Raw genomic sequence first — 13766 nt, 5'->3', positions numbered from 1 at the left:
GACGGGGGATGTGAGAGGCTCCCAGTGGACAGCCACTGTGTGAGGGTGGACTGGGGATGTGAGAGGCTCCCAGTGGACAGCCACTGTGTGAGGGTGACGGGGGATGTGAGATGCTTCCAGTTGGATGGGGGATGTGAGATGCTTCCAGTTGGATGTTGGATGTGAGATGCTTCCATTTGGATGGGGGATGCTTCCATGGATGGGGATGAGATGCTTCCAGTTGGATGGGGGATGTGAGATGCTTCCAGTTGGATGGGGGATGTGAGATGCGTCCAGTTGGATGGGGGATGTGAGATGCTTCCAGTTGGACTGGGGATGTGAGATGCTTCCATTTGGATGGGGGATGTGAGATGCTTCCAGTTGGATGGGGGATGTTCCAGTTGTACGGGATGCTTCCAGTTGTACGGGAATGTGAGATGCTTCCAGTTGTACGGGAATGTGAGATGCTTCCAGTTGGATGGGGGAATGTGAGATGCTTCCAGTTGGATGGGGATGTGAGATGCTTCCAGTTGGATGGGGGATGTGAGATGCTTCCAGTTGGATGGGGGATGTGGGATGTGGGATGCTTCCAGTTGGATGGGGAATGTGAGATGCTTCCAGTTGGATGGGGGATGTGAGATGCTTCCAGTTGGATGGGGGATGTGAGATGCTCCGTTTTCTAATAGAACAAAACATGCCTGTGTGGCCAGTGGGCGCAATCTGGGTCTTTCAGTTGACACCCGCTGCTGGATAGAGGAGTGATGGGGAGGTGGCAGGGGTTTAGTGTTGTATGGTGGGAGGTAAGGGGGGCTCTAAAGTGAATGTTATCATTCTCTGGAGAACCATGCCCCCCCCCCAAGTCCCCTCCCTTAGCCAAGCCTTCCCTCCATCGGGACACATTGGATAAAACGGTTCCCAACTGCCAGCTTGATGAGTAGTGCTAATTCTAGCATCCCCCATACTCCCCCACCTCTCCCTACAAAGTTACGACTACAAAATAGCTTCAAATTGCTTTTGATCTGTACAATTCTTTCAAGTTTGCTCAATGATTCCATTATTCTGAGATCTTTTGATATACTCTTCATGATTTAAAAAATGTCTAAAAGGTCTATGAAGAATTCAGGGTATGTGCATTGCGTAATCAAGCGTGTAAAAATGCCAATGTTGGCATATTCTCTATACAGCTGGCATATATGGCAGCCTGTGAGTGTCTGACTCATTCTCTGTGCCAGGGTGTAGGAGGAGGTGTAGAGAGGGTGGGGACACATATAGGTGGTTGTCTCACCATCCTGCCTGTCCCCACTGCCCATTAGGGAATGTAGATTGGGAGTTCCTGGACATACATTATTCACTACAGGGGAGAGAGGACGGGAGGAGAGAGAGAGGAAGGGAAGAAGGACATGGGGAAGGATGGAGAGAGAGGAAGGGAAGAAAATGAGCAGTGCGTCTCCGGCAGCGTCAGCGTCTACAGTGAGGAGGTAATTAGGGAGCTGTCACTTGTTCCTGTCAACCCACACTCCCCCTGAAACATGCAATGTGTGTGTGTGTGTGCGCACACGCGCGTGTGTTTGTGTTCGTGTGTAAGTAGGGGAAGGTGGCGCTTGTATGTCAGTATATATGTATATGTGTTTGTGTGTCAGTATATATGTATATGTGGTTGTGTGTCAGTATATATGTATATGTGTTTGTGTGTCAGTATATATGTATATGTGTTTATGTGTCAGTATATATGTATATGTGTTTGTGTGTCAGTATATATGTATATGTGTTTGTGTGTCAGTATATATGTATATGTGTTTGTGTGTCAGTATATATGTATATGTGTTTGTGTGTCAGTATATATGTATATGTGTTTGTGTGTCAGTATATATGTATATGTGTTTGTGTGTCAGTATATATGTATATGTGTTTGTGTGTGCATGTGGGGGTGCATGTTTTTATCAACATGTGTGTAAGGAGAGTGTGGAGGGTTCAGTCAGTGGGAGCTGAATTCAAATGAGAGAGAAACACTTGAGGAGAAAGAGCAAATAAGAAAAGGTGAAATTATAGAGATAGTGGATTAATATGACTAGGAGGTATGTGAAGCAGAAAGTATTAAGGAAAGAGGGGAAAGCAGTGCATTATCTCAGGGGGTAGGGAAAGGGAGGAAGATAATGATATGTTTAGGATGATAAACGGTGATTGCGTATTGGGAGTCTTGCACATGTACACACGCACGTGCAAAAACACACTAACACACACACACACACACATGCATGATACCACGCACGCTCACACATTCATTTGTCCTATATTCAGATACCCATGGAGGTCCACCTGACTGGAGCAGAGCATTACCGTAATGTCATTTCAGGGTTATAGTAAAACTACTGTGGCATTTGATTTCAACTGGGTTTAGAATGTTTTCCCCGGGAGAGCTCTTGGCCCGGAGCTGAAGGATGATTATTTGACAGATATATGACTAACATGACTCCTAGAATATATTCCCATCACATACCCTACAGGAGGAGAACGGCGACAGGAAAATTATCTCTTTAACGGCAAATAAACAAAAGAATAACAGAGACATAACAGCCATAATCATCCTTTTCTCTGATCTGTGGAGCGGCAGTATACATTTCCCTTTATATGGATGCATTAACACTAAACACACACTAAACACACACATCATGCACGCTCACCTGCAGTACATGCATACATATGCGCTCTCACGCTCACCTAATTCTCATCTCAAGTCAAAGTAACAATGGAGTAATGTCTAAACAATCGACTTGTCATATACATAGAGGCTGTGAACATTTACTTGACAAGTCCTCATGCAGGCAGGAAAAACACAAGGGGGAGGGGCATACACACATGCATGCATGCACACACATACACACACATACACACACATACACACACAAAGACATATGCAAGCACACACACACATACACACACACACTAAATGGGAGGTGCAGGGGGTGCAGGGTGCACAGAGGTAAGGATGCATAGCTGTTTGAAGTTGTGAACGCCTTGATAATCCCCAGCCCCTCAGGAGACAGTAGCTACCAATGTGGGTGAATGGGTCTGTAGTCTTCACTGTGACACCAGTATTCATACCATTCACAGGGTGTTCCAATTAAAACCCTCCCCTGCTAGGAGGGATCAACAGCCCTCTAACAATACCCAGTTCCCACACACACACATATACTGTACACACGTACACAATCAGACATGAACACACACACGCAGACACACACGCACACACCCGTCTCTACACTTTGCTGACGGACCACAAATGTAGCCATGCTGATGATGATGGATGGAGCTCCCAGCCAGCCAGTGAAAACTACTTTTGTATGAACAGGCCAGACCCTCACAAGTGGTTTGTCTGCAGGACCAGGGTTGTGGTGAGTTTCCTCACAGGTGGTTTGCAGTAATATAGCATGGTGGATACTCAGCTCACATGGACTTTGTGAGGTGTGCAAATTTGGTAAATTATTGTCTCACAAATGAAACACGGAAGCATGATGTAAAGATCAGACACCAGGCTATTATAAAAGGATTCAGCTGTGACCATGTCAGGGTCACCTTGAAGTACTTTGGTACGGAAACAGATACAGAATGTCTATCATGAGTGTCATTACGCAGAAAACAAGATGGTGACAAAAACATGAACAAAACACACTCTCTTTCTATGGGGCCTATTTAGGCCAAGATAATAACCCCTACAACAACGATTTGTAGAAACTTTGAACCACATTGGTTTTCCGGATGCCCCGCTAAGTGTAAACAAGGAGTCTGCTCTGCAACATAACAGAGTGAAATGTGCCTTTCTCCCTGGGCTGGCCCATAAAACACTCATTAGGGTACTTCAGACATATTTGCACGGCGACGGGCTGCCATTAAACACATCACAAGGCCTAATAAATGCATTATTTAAAAGCCTCGCTCCAATTACTAATTGATTAGAGTCGAGCGCCTCATCAATAACGCAGCAGCGACCGCTTCAAACTAAAATACACATGATTTATACATGAAAGGCTTTAAAAGAGATAAGTTCTCAGCTAATCAGTCATAAATGATTTAAAATGCAAAAATCATACTCCTGATCTGAGAAAGTTGAGGGCCTGTCACAATGCACTCTTAGAAAAAAAATAAAAAAATAAATAGAACCATCCTTTTTGGTGCTAGGTAAAACCCTTTGCAAAGGGTTCTACGTAGAATGCTCTATGTCGGGTTCTTCAAAGAACCCCCTGTATAAGGTTCTACCTACAAAACATGAAGTTTTTTTTAACCTTTATTTAACTGCGCAAGTAAGTTAAAAACACATTCTTATTTACAATGAGAGCATACCGGAGAACAGTGGGTTAACTGCCTTGTTCAGGGGTAGAATGACAGATTTTCTACCGTGTCAGCTCGGGGACTTGATCCAGCAACCTTTCGGTTACTGGCTACCTGCCACCCCAAGTTATGCCTAGAACCCTCTATGAAGGGCTTTGCCAATAACAATTTTATCATTTAAAGGTTCTTGCTAGAACCCTCTATGAAGGGATCTACCAATAACCATTGTATCATCTAAAGGTTCTTGCTAGAACCCTCTATGAAGGGTTCTACCTAGAACTGTCTATGAACACTTCCACCAGCCTTATAATCTTTTAAAATGACATATATCATAAGGCCTTTCTTTGAGGGCCTAGTTATACCCTAACACAATGGTGTTAGGAAACTCCTGGTTTACAGGCCACGTCAGGCCTGCAGGTCACATTATTCTGGCTTGCAAAGTGGTGTTTAATTCCTATTGGAATCCAGACAGAGTTAGGATTTTTTATCGCCTACATTCAGAATGACTGCCATGGTAGGGAAGATTGAATACTGACACAACCATCCCAGTAATGGATGCAATAAGTTGCATAACTACTAACAGATTGGATTATCTTAGAAAAATGTATGTTATTTATATTTGTGTGTAAACAATCAATGTACAGTTGAAGTTGGAAGTTTACATACACTTAGGTTGGAGTCATTAAAACTGATTTTTCAACCACTCCACAAATTTCTTGTTAACAAACTATAGTTTTGGCAAGTCGGTTAGGACATCTACTTTGTGCATGACACAAGTAATTTTTTCAACAATTGTTCACAGAAAGATTATTTCACTTATCACTGAATCACAATTCCAGTGGGTGAGAAGTTCACTGTGCCTTTAAACAGCTTGGAAAAATCCAGATAATAATGTTATGGCGTTAGAAGCTTCTGATAGGCTAATTGACATCATTTGAGTCCATTGGAGGTTTACCTGTGGATGAATTTCAAGGCCTACCTTCAAACTCAGTCCCTCTTTGCTTGACATCATGGGGAAATCTAAAGAAATCAGCTAAGACCTCAGAAAAAAAATTGTAGACCTCCACAAGTCTGGTTCATCCTTGGGAACAATTTCCAAACACCTGAAGGTACCACGTTCATCTGTACAAACAATAGTACGCAAGTATAAACACCATGGGACCAAGCAGCCATCATACTGCTCAGGAAGGAGACGCGTTCTGTCTCCTAGAGATAAACGTACTTTGGTTCGAAAAGTGCAAATCAATCCCAGAACAACAGCAAAGGACCTTGTGAAGATTCTGGAGGAAACAGGTATAAAAGTATCTATATCCACAGTATAATGAGTCCTATGTCAACATAACCTGAAAGGCCGCTCAGCAAGGAAGAAGCCACTGCTCCAAAACCACTATAAAAATGCCAGACTACGGTTTGCAACTGCAGATGGTGACAAAGATCGTACTTTTTGGAGAAATGTCCTCTGGTCTGATGAAACAAAAATAGAACTGTTTGGCCATAATGACCATTGTTGTGTTTGGAGGAGAAAGGGGGAAGCTTGCAAGCCGAAGAACATCATCCCAACCGTGAAGCACGGAGGTAGCAGCATCATGTTGTGTGGGTGCTTTGCTGCAGGAGGGACTGGTGCACTTCACAAAATAGATGGCATAAGGATGGAAAATTCTGTGGATATATTGAAGCAACATCTCAAGACATCGGTCAGGAAGTTAAAACTTGGTCGCAAATGGGTCTTTGTGACAAAATGGCTTAAGGACAACAAAGTCAAGGTATTGGAGAGGCCATCACAAAGCCCTGACCTCAATCCCACAGAAAAATAGTGAGCAGAACTGAAAAAGTGTGTGCGAACAAGCAGGCCAACAAACCTGACTCTCAGTTACACCAGCTCTGTCAGGAGGGATGGGCCAAAATTCACCCAACTTATTGTGGGAAGCTTGTGGAAGGCTACCCGAAACGTTTCTCCCATGTTAAACAATTTAAAGGCAATGCTACCAAATACGAATTGAGTTTATGTAAACTTCTGACCCACTGGGAAAGTGATGAAAGAAATAAAAGCTGAAATAAATCATTCTCTCTACTATTATGACATTTCAAATGATTAAAATAAAGTGGTGATCCTAACTGACCTAAGACAGGGAATTTTTACTATGATTAAATATCAGGAATTGTTTTGTGAATAGGGGCAGTATTTTCATTTTTGAAAAAAAAAAACGTTCCCGTAATAAAGGGGATATTTTGTCAGGACAAGATGCTAGAATATGCATATAATTGACAGCTTATGATAGAAAACACTCTAAAGTTTCCAAAACTCTAAAAAAATATTGTCTGTGAGTATAACAAAACTGATGTTGCAGGCGAAAGCCTGAGAAAAATCCAATCCGGAAGTGCCTCATGTTTTGAATGCGCTGCGTTCCAATGCGTCCCTATTGAGCAGTGAATGGGCTATCAACCAGATTACTCTTTCTCTGTATTCCCGAAGGTGTCTACAGCATTGTGACGTAGTTTTACGCATTTATGTTGAAGAATACCGTAGGCGGCTACATTGCGCAAGTGGTCACCTGATGGCTCCCAGGGTGACTCTCGCGTAAAATACAGAGGTAGCCATTACTCCAATCGGTCCTACCGAAAAACGAATTGTCCCGATGGATATATTATCGAATAGTTATTTGAAAAACACCTTGAGGATTGATTATAAACAACTTTTGCCATGTTTCTGTCGATATTATGGAGCTAATTTGGAATATTTTTCACCGTTTTCATGACTGCAATTTCCAGGCGATTCCTCAGCCAAACATGAAGAACAAACGGAGCTATTTCGCCTACAAAAATAATATTTTTGGAAAAAAGGAACATTTGCTATCTAACTGGGAGTCTCGTGAGTGAAAACATCCGAAGCTCATCAAAGGTAAACGATTTAATTTGATTGCTTTTCTGATTTCCGTGACCAAGTTACCTGCTGCTAGCTGGACAAAATGCTATGCTAGGCTATCGATAAACTTACACAAATGCTTGTCTTGCTTTGGCTGTAAAGCATATTTTGAAAATCTGAGATGACAGGGTGATTAACAAAAGGCTAAGCTGTGTCTCAATATATTTCATTTGTGATTTTCATGAATAGGAATATTTTCTAGGGATATTTATGTCCATTGCGTTATGCTAATTATTGTCAGTCGATGATTACGCTCCTGCATGCGGGATGGCGAGTCACTAGATGTTTTAAATGTATTTGGCTAAGGTATATGTAAACTTCCGACTTCAACTGTACATGTAAAAACACAGATATTTAAACAAATCAAAATGAAAATCACCCTGCAATAGAACATGAAAGAATGACTCTATGTAGAACGTTTCTTGCCTTCCAAAGAATCATCAAAAAAACATTTATTCCAAAAACTGTTCTCAGGATGTTAAATATTTTAGGTAGAACCCTTGTCTTCCAAAAAAGGTTGTTCAGATCAAAACGGTAGAACTCTATCACTCCACAATGTGGAGTTTTTCTATGGTGTGTGTGTGTGTGTGTGTGTGTGTGTGTGTGTGTGTGTGTGTGTGTGTGTGTGTGTGTGTGTGTGTGTGTGTGTGTGTGCCTGTTGTGTGTGTGTGTGTGTAGCCTGCATTTCCATACTCTAACACTTCACTCACAAAGCAACTGATTTGATTATGCAGAGGTTGTTGATTCTGCTCTTCACAAGTTTCACTGTCAGCCCTAGGTATGGAAACACATTTTCCCTATTATAACATAAGGGTGTATATACTAGTGTAACACTGGTGTTACACTCGAAAAGCAGCATTAGTGTGTTTGGTGCGTGTGTTTTCTTCAATGGAGCTCCTGTTGTAGTACACTATATTTGGAGATGGATCAGAAAGGTGAGTTAATGAGATCTCAACGTTTCTTTCATTTCAACTATGACTAGGTTTAGAGATGAAAAAAACACATATAATGTTATTAAGTTTAGATAAATCATGAAGTGAGTGAAAGAATGGACTAATAAATGAACTAATAAATAGTGATTATTTTCAAGTGAAAGAGAAATGGCCTATAATGGTATTGGCCTTGATATTGACTACCCTGAACCTAACCTAGTAATCGGGGTTAAGAACAATGCCCAACCCAACCATGATCCATGAAATGGCCTTGCAGTTCAAACGGCCCTGATTAGAATCCTCCTAACCTAATGATACTGATGACCAATCAAAACACCGAGAGGAGAACAACATTGGGGAAAAAGAGAGCTACTGTATCTGAGGAGTAGGATAAGCAAACTAATATAGCAGCATGAATAATACAATAAACAGTTTTTTTGAAACCCTGCTGCCATCCCTCAGACACGTACCAGCTTATTTTTCCAGACAGGCGAGCCCCTGTGTATATCCCTCTCCACTGGTGATCATAACATCACAGCGCACCTGGAGAAAAGCGAGGGAGAGAGGCATAATGAAAAACAAAGGAATAATCAAAGGCTCGCACCCCAGATGAGGAGGCCCGGAGGAGAACCTGAGGAGAACGCAGCGGAAAACCTCAACTCTTAAGAACACACATCAATAGAATAGAAGTTGAAAATGTACCAGTACATTATGTCATTCATGCTATTGATGCATATACTTATTTTCTATAGCTGTTTGTGCAACTCTTACATGGAAGCATTTGGTCAGCCAGTAATCAATCATTCATTAGCAGAAATCCTCTGTTGACCTCACTGTTACAGCAGTGGGTTCAACTTTGTACAGAGAGTAGAGAGCCCCCTATTGGTTAATCACTGACGGTCTGTTCTGTTCAGCTCCCAAAGGGTTTCCAGCCCAGGGAGTAAACTGATCCAAACACTGACTAGTTGCACCTGTACTACGACAGTGCCACAGGTCTGGCATAGCCACTGGCAAGAAGATGTTAAACAAAGCAACCAACAGAGTTTAAGACAAGGCTTGACTGAACCCTGCTCTTCACAGAGTTGACAGGCTGGAAGGAGGAAGATGATGACGCAGAGGAGTTTGAGGGTCAGGATAACCACAGGACTGGAAGGTTGACTGGCAGTGAGAGGCAGTGGTCAGAGCATCCAGATGTGGAAGTCTCTAAGTCAGCTGAATGCACTATAGTCACATTAGACTGGTCAGAAGCATTATAACTGTGGGAACACCTCCATCTCTTCCAAATCAAATCAAATTTTGATTCTCTTGTCTTGTCAGTCATGAGTGCATTTGGACACAGACAGGTAGGAACCTTAGGCCAGTGTGTCTGCCATCACTGATCAAACAACAGCTGATGAACACTCGTCTTTAGTTGACTTAGTTGAGTGCTAGCTTTTAAATGGAGGTTCTCTATGCCCTTCCTGCTAAGGTTTCATTCAAGATCTTTCTGGAATGTAAGGTAGTGATTTTTCTGAAACAGGTCGATAAGTATGATTACTGCCAATCACTGATGATAATAACAATAATGATGATAACAATGATGCTAAATATGATAAAGATAAGAACAGTAAGTGTATAATTTACCTTCTCCAGCCGGCAGATGCTGAGGCTCACTTGGGACTCTTCTTACTGTGCTGTGCTGAGCCACAGGGGGCTGTCACTTTACGACGAAGCGACAGATTCGTGCCTCTGATGGAATTTTCCAGCAGCCGTTGCGGTGCCCCCTGGAAGCTCATGCTAATCGCTAGTGCTGGCGTCTCTCCTCCACTGTCAGCGCTAGCTCCACATCACCAGGGAGCTCCACACACTGCTGACACACTCAGACAGCACAGGAGACAAGGAAGAGGAGGAGGAGGAAGAAGAGAAAGATGGAGGATAGAGCAGTCATCCTGTGGAGCAAATAAAAAACCCACACAAGTGTTTTGAATGTAGGCATATCATTTATCTGCTAATGAGTTGAGGGAGATGAGCCTGTTGACTGTGGTAATTTATTGCTGGATTAGCCCCACACACACACACCTTCGCTTAGGTGTGTGTGTGTCTGTGTCTGTATCTGTGTGTTTACTAAGGGCCAAATCTTTGTATCTCTAGGCTCCCCACCTCCTAATCTATTTCATCCTGTGTTTGCTTATATAAGAGGAGACACAGCCCTTGTGGATGTGTCTAAGTGTCCCAGGATGTTTGCATTGGTATGTTTATTTGTCTGGTGGTGCAGAGTATATTTACCTGTGTGTATGCTAGATTTTGTCTATGAGAATGTTTGTGTGTTTTTAAATTGGTTTATTTATGTATCGCCTTGGCCTGCACGCGTGAGCATTAAAGTGAGCGTGTCCAGCCATGCAAGTGTTTCTGATTGGTGTGTATCAATAGGCATGGGGGATAGTTGCCTCACTTGTGCACAGTTCTGTGTAAGTTGTTTATCCTTTTCAGCACATATTGTGTGAATGTGTGTATTCTGTACGTACCCCTTGACTTATTCCACATTTTGGTGTGTTACAACCTGGATTCAAATATTATTATTTTTTGTGCAAATGCATTGAAAATGAAATACAGAAATATCTCATTTACATAATGTTAGTATTCACATCCCTGAGTAAATATAAGCACCTTTGGCAGTGATTACAGCTGTGGGTCTTTCTGGATAAGTCTGTAAGAGCTTTCCACACCTGGATTGTCTATTATTCTTTTCAAAATGCTTCAAGCTCTGTCAAATTGGTTGTTGATCATTGCTAGACAGCCATTTTCAGGTCTTGCCATAGATTTTCATGTAGATTTAAGTCAAAACTGTAACTGCAACTCAGGAACATTTACTGTTTTCTTGGTAATCAACTCCAGTGTAGATTTGCCCTTGTGTTTATGGTTGTCCTGCTGAAATCTTCCAGTGTCTGGTGGAAAGCAGAACCAGGTTTAATCTATGATTTTTCCTGTTCTTAGCTTCATTCCATTTCCTTTTTATCCTGAACAACTCCCAGTCCTTAATGATTACAAGCATACCCATAACATGATGCCGCCACCACTATGCATGAAAATATGGAGAGTGGTACTCAGTAATGTGTTGTATTGGATTTGCCCTAAACATAACACTTTGTATTAGGGACAAATGTTTTGAAGTATTACTTTAGTGCCTTGTTGCAAACAGGATCCGTGTTTTGGAATATTTTTATACTGTACAGGCTTCCTTCTTTTCTCTTTGTCAATTAAGTTAGTATTTTGTAGTAACAAGAATGTTGTAATTCCATTATCAGTTTTCTCCTATCACAGCTATTATCACAGCCATTACAACTGTTTTAAAGTCACCATTGGCCTCGTGGTGAAATTGCTGAGCCGTTTCCTTCCAGGCAACTGAGTTAGGAAGGATGCCTGTATCTTGCAGGGACTGGGTGTATTGATACACCATCCAAAGTGTAATTAATAACTTCACCATCAAAGGGAACTTCACCATCAAAGGGATATTCAATGGCTGCTTTTTTTTACCCATCTACCAATAGCTGCCCTTCGTTGCAAGACATTGGAATACCTCCCTGGTCTTTGTGGTTGTAACGGTGTTAGAAATTCACTGCTCAAAATAATTGTATGTGTGGGGTACAGAGATGAGGTAGTCATTTAGAAGTCAAGCTAAAACACTATTATTGCACACAGAGTCCATGCAATTTATTATGTGACTTGTTTCGGTTTGCCATAACACAGGGGTTGAATACATACTGACTCAAGACATTTCAGCTTTTCATTTTTATTAACATCTCAGCTTTTCAATTTTTATTAACATTTTGAAAAACATAATTTCACTATGACATTGTGGGTTATTGTGTGTCGGCCAGTGACAAAAAAAAAATCTATATTTAATCCATTTTAAATTCAGGCTGTAAGACAACAAAATGTGGCAAAATTCAGGGGTGAGAAAACCTTCTGAAGTCATTGTATGTATATGTGGGAGACACAGCTTTCTGCCTGCTTCCTCTTCACCCAGTAGGACTGGATATAGAGGCGCTGTTGACTCTCTCTTCCTCTGGTCAACCCTTAGTCTCTCTGTCTCTGTTTTCCTCTTTCTCCTGCTGGGTGTCATGATTGCCTTCTGGAGGGTGAGGTTAGGATCGGTTCTCCTCCCACTGACACACAGCCCCTGCCACACAGTGGCCAGTTCACCACATACCCCGATGAGTGGGAAAAAGCTTTTCACCTCAAATTGGATTTTTAAAATCAAATGAATAACTTGAGTATTTACAAGGTTATTACACTATTAAATACAATGTGAAAGCCACAGCTTCAAAAGCTGCATTGTAAAACCTCAGTCAGACTCAGTGATGTGGTATGTTATATCATGGTGGTTAACGTGGATGGAAAGTGACAGGGGTCAGAGAGAGAAGGTGTCTGTTGTACAGATGTAGGTTCTTAATTTGATCACACTGTTCCAGGAGAATTTTCCTGCCATGCAGGAAATGTAAAAGTGGTAGGGTGTTTTGAGGTTTAAAAGGGCTTCGGAAGTTTGTAATTTCCGCTTTGAAATGTCAGACTAGATTTTCCTTACAAAGACCTAAAAACCTGCAGCAACAGGAAAGGTATCAACCCCTACAAAAATGTCCATTAACCTTTTCACACTTGAGTTCCAAATATCTCGAGCGGTCACCCCAGCGTGAGTTGTTTTATGCACGTGATGTCAGAATGCACTCACTGTTCCAAAATGTGATTATTAGGCAACAGGACAGTTAACCCGCGCTGCCTGCTAATTATCTATTGGCTGTTTTAACTTGTCAATTTCAAATTATTTTCTAACAAGTTATATTTTCTAACAACAGTTTGAATTGCGGTGTGTTCCGCCTCCTCATTAAATCACATAGAAGTCGTCAATTTCAGAGTTGCGGACAATTTATGTTTGAGGCTCTCACTTCACTCATGTTTGCGCAGATCAAGTGTGCATATATTTGCAGTCTTGCAAGAATTGGAACATTTTCTTGCTGTGCTCACTTTGCCTTCCTTGTTGTTTTCCTTTCACATAAGAACTTTGGACATGTGTGCGTTCCTTTCAAAGTAAGTTCCTTATTTTCTGTATATTGTGTTGTTTCTACTGTAGAAGCATACAGTATGTATGAATGTATAGAGCATCATTTATTTACAGTTTTATTCACATTTTCAATTACTGGTGACAAATAATGCATTCCGAATTGTGCATAGATTGTAATGAACACCTATGATGTGCGTAAAATACTTTTTTGAAGGTTGTACTGATTATAATGGGCTAAGCTATTTGCCAGCTGTGGTTCACTCATCTTTTGAGTAAACATCCGGAAGAGAATGAAGGGAAGTGGATGATTGTAGATGACACACCCCCTTCAACATGCATACTATAAACAGACCAAACTCATCTTGTCTCCTCTTATTTTCTTTGGTTGATGGGGAAAAAAACAAGCATGGCGGAGTGCACAAACTACTTTAGATTTCTAGAAAGTGTTTTACTCAATTATTTCAATCAATGGGGAGCACACCCTTGATGTGATTAATTATAAATAGTACTTGCTATTAGCTAATTCATATTAGCTATACAAATTTGACCGCTTGTGTTGCGTCAATCT

General features: G+C 41.5%; 1 long non-coding RNA gene across 1 annotated transcript in view; it reads right to left on the bottom strand.

Annotated features, from left to right (window-relative positions):
• Positions 1-10394, bottom strand: part of LOC121847879 — a 23931-nt gene extending 13537 nt beyond the window's left edge. The window contains exons 1-2 of the long non-coding RNA XR_006084750.1: positions 9784-10394; positions 8631-8703 (exon numbers count right to left, since the gene is read on the bottom strand). This is a non-coding gene — a long non-coding RNA (uncharacterized LOC121847879). The remainder of the gene's footprint in view (positions 1-8630; positions 8704-9783) is intronic.
• Between the last annotated feature and the right edge of the window lie 3372 nt (positions 10395-13766).

This window comes from Oncorhynchus tshawytscha, linkage group LG12 (genome assembly GCF_018296145.1).
Source record: "Oncorhynchus tshawytscha isolate Ot180627B linkage group LG12, Otsh_v2.0, whole genome shotgun sequence".
In the NCBI taxonomy this organism is placed as follows: Eukaryota; Metazoa; Chordata; class Actinopteri; order Salmoniformes; family Salmonidae; genus Oncorhynchus; species Oncorhynchus tshawytscha.
The sequence above is the reverse complement of the archived record's forward strand: the minus strand, read 5'-3'. Positions and strand labels throughout refer to the sequence as shown.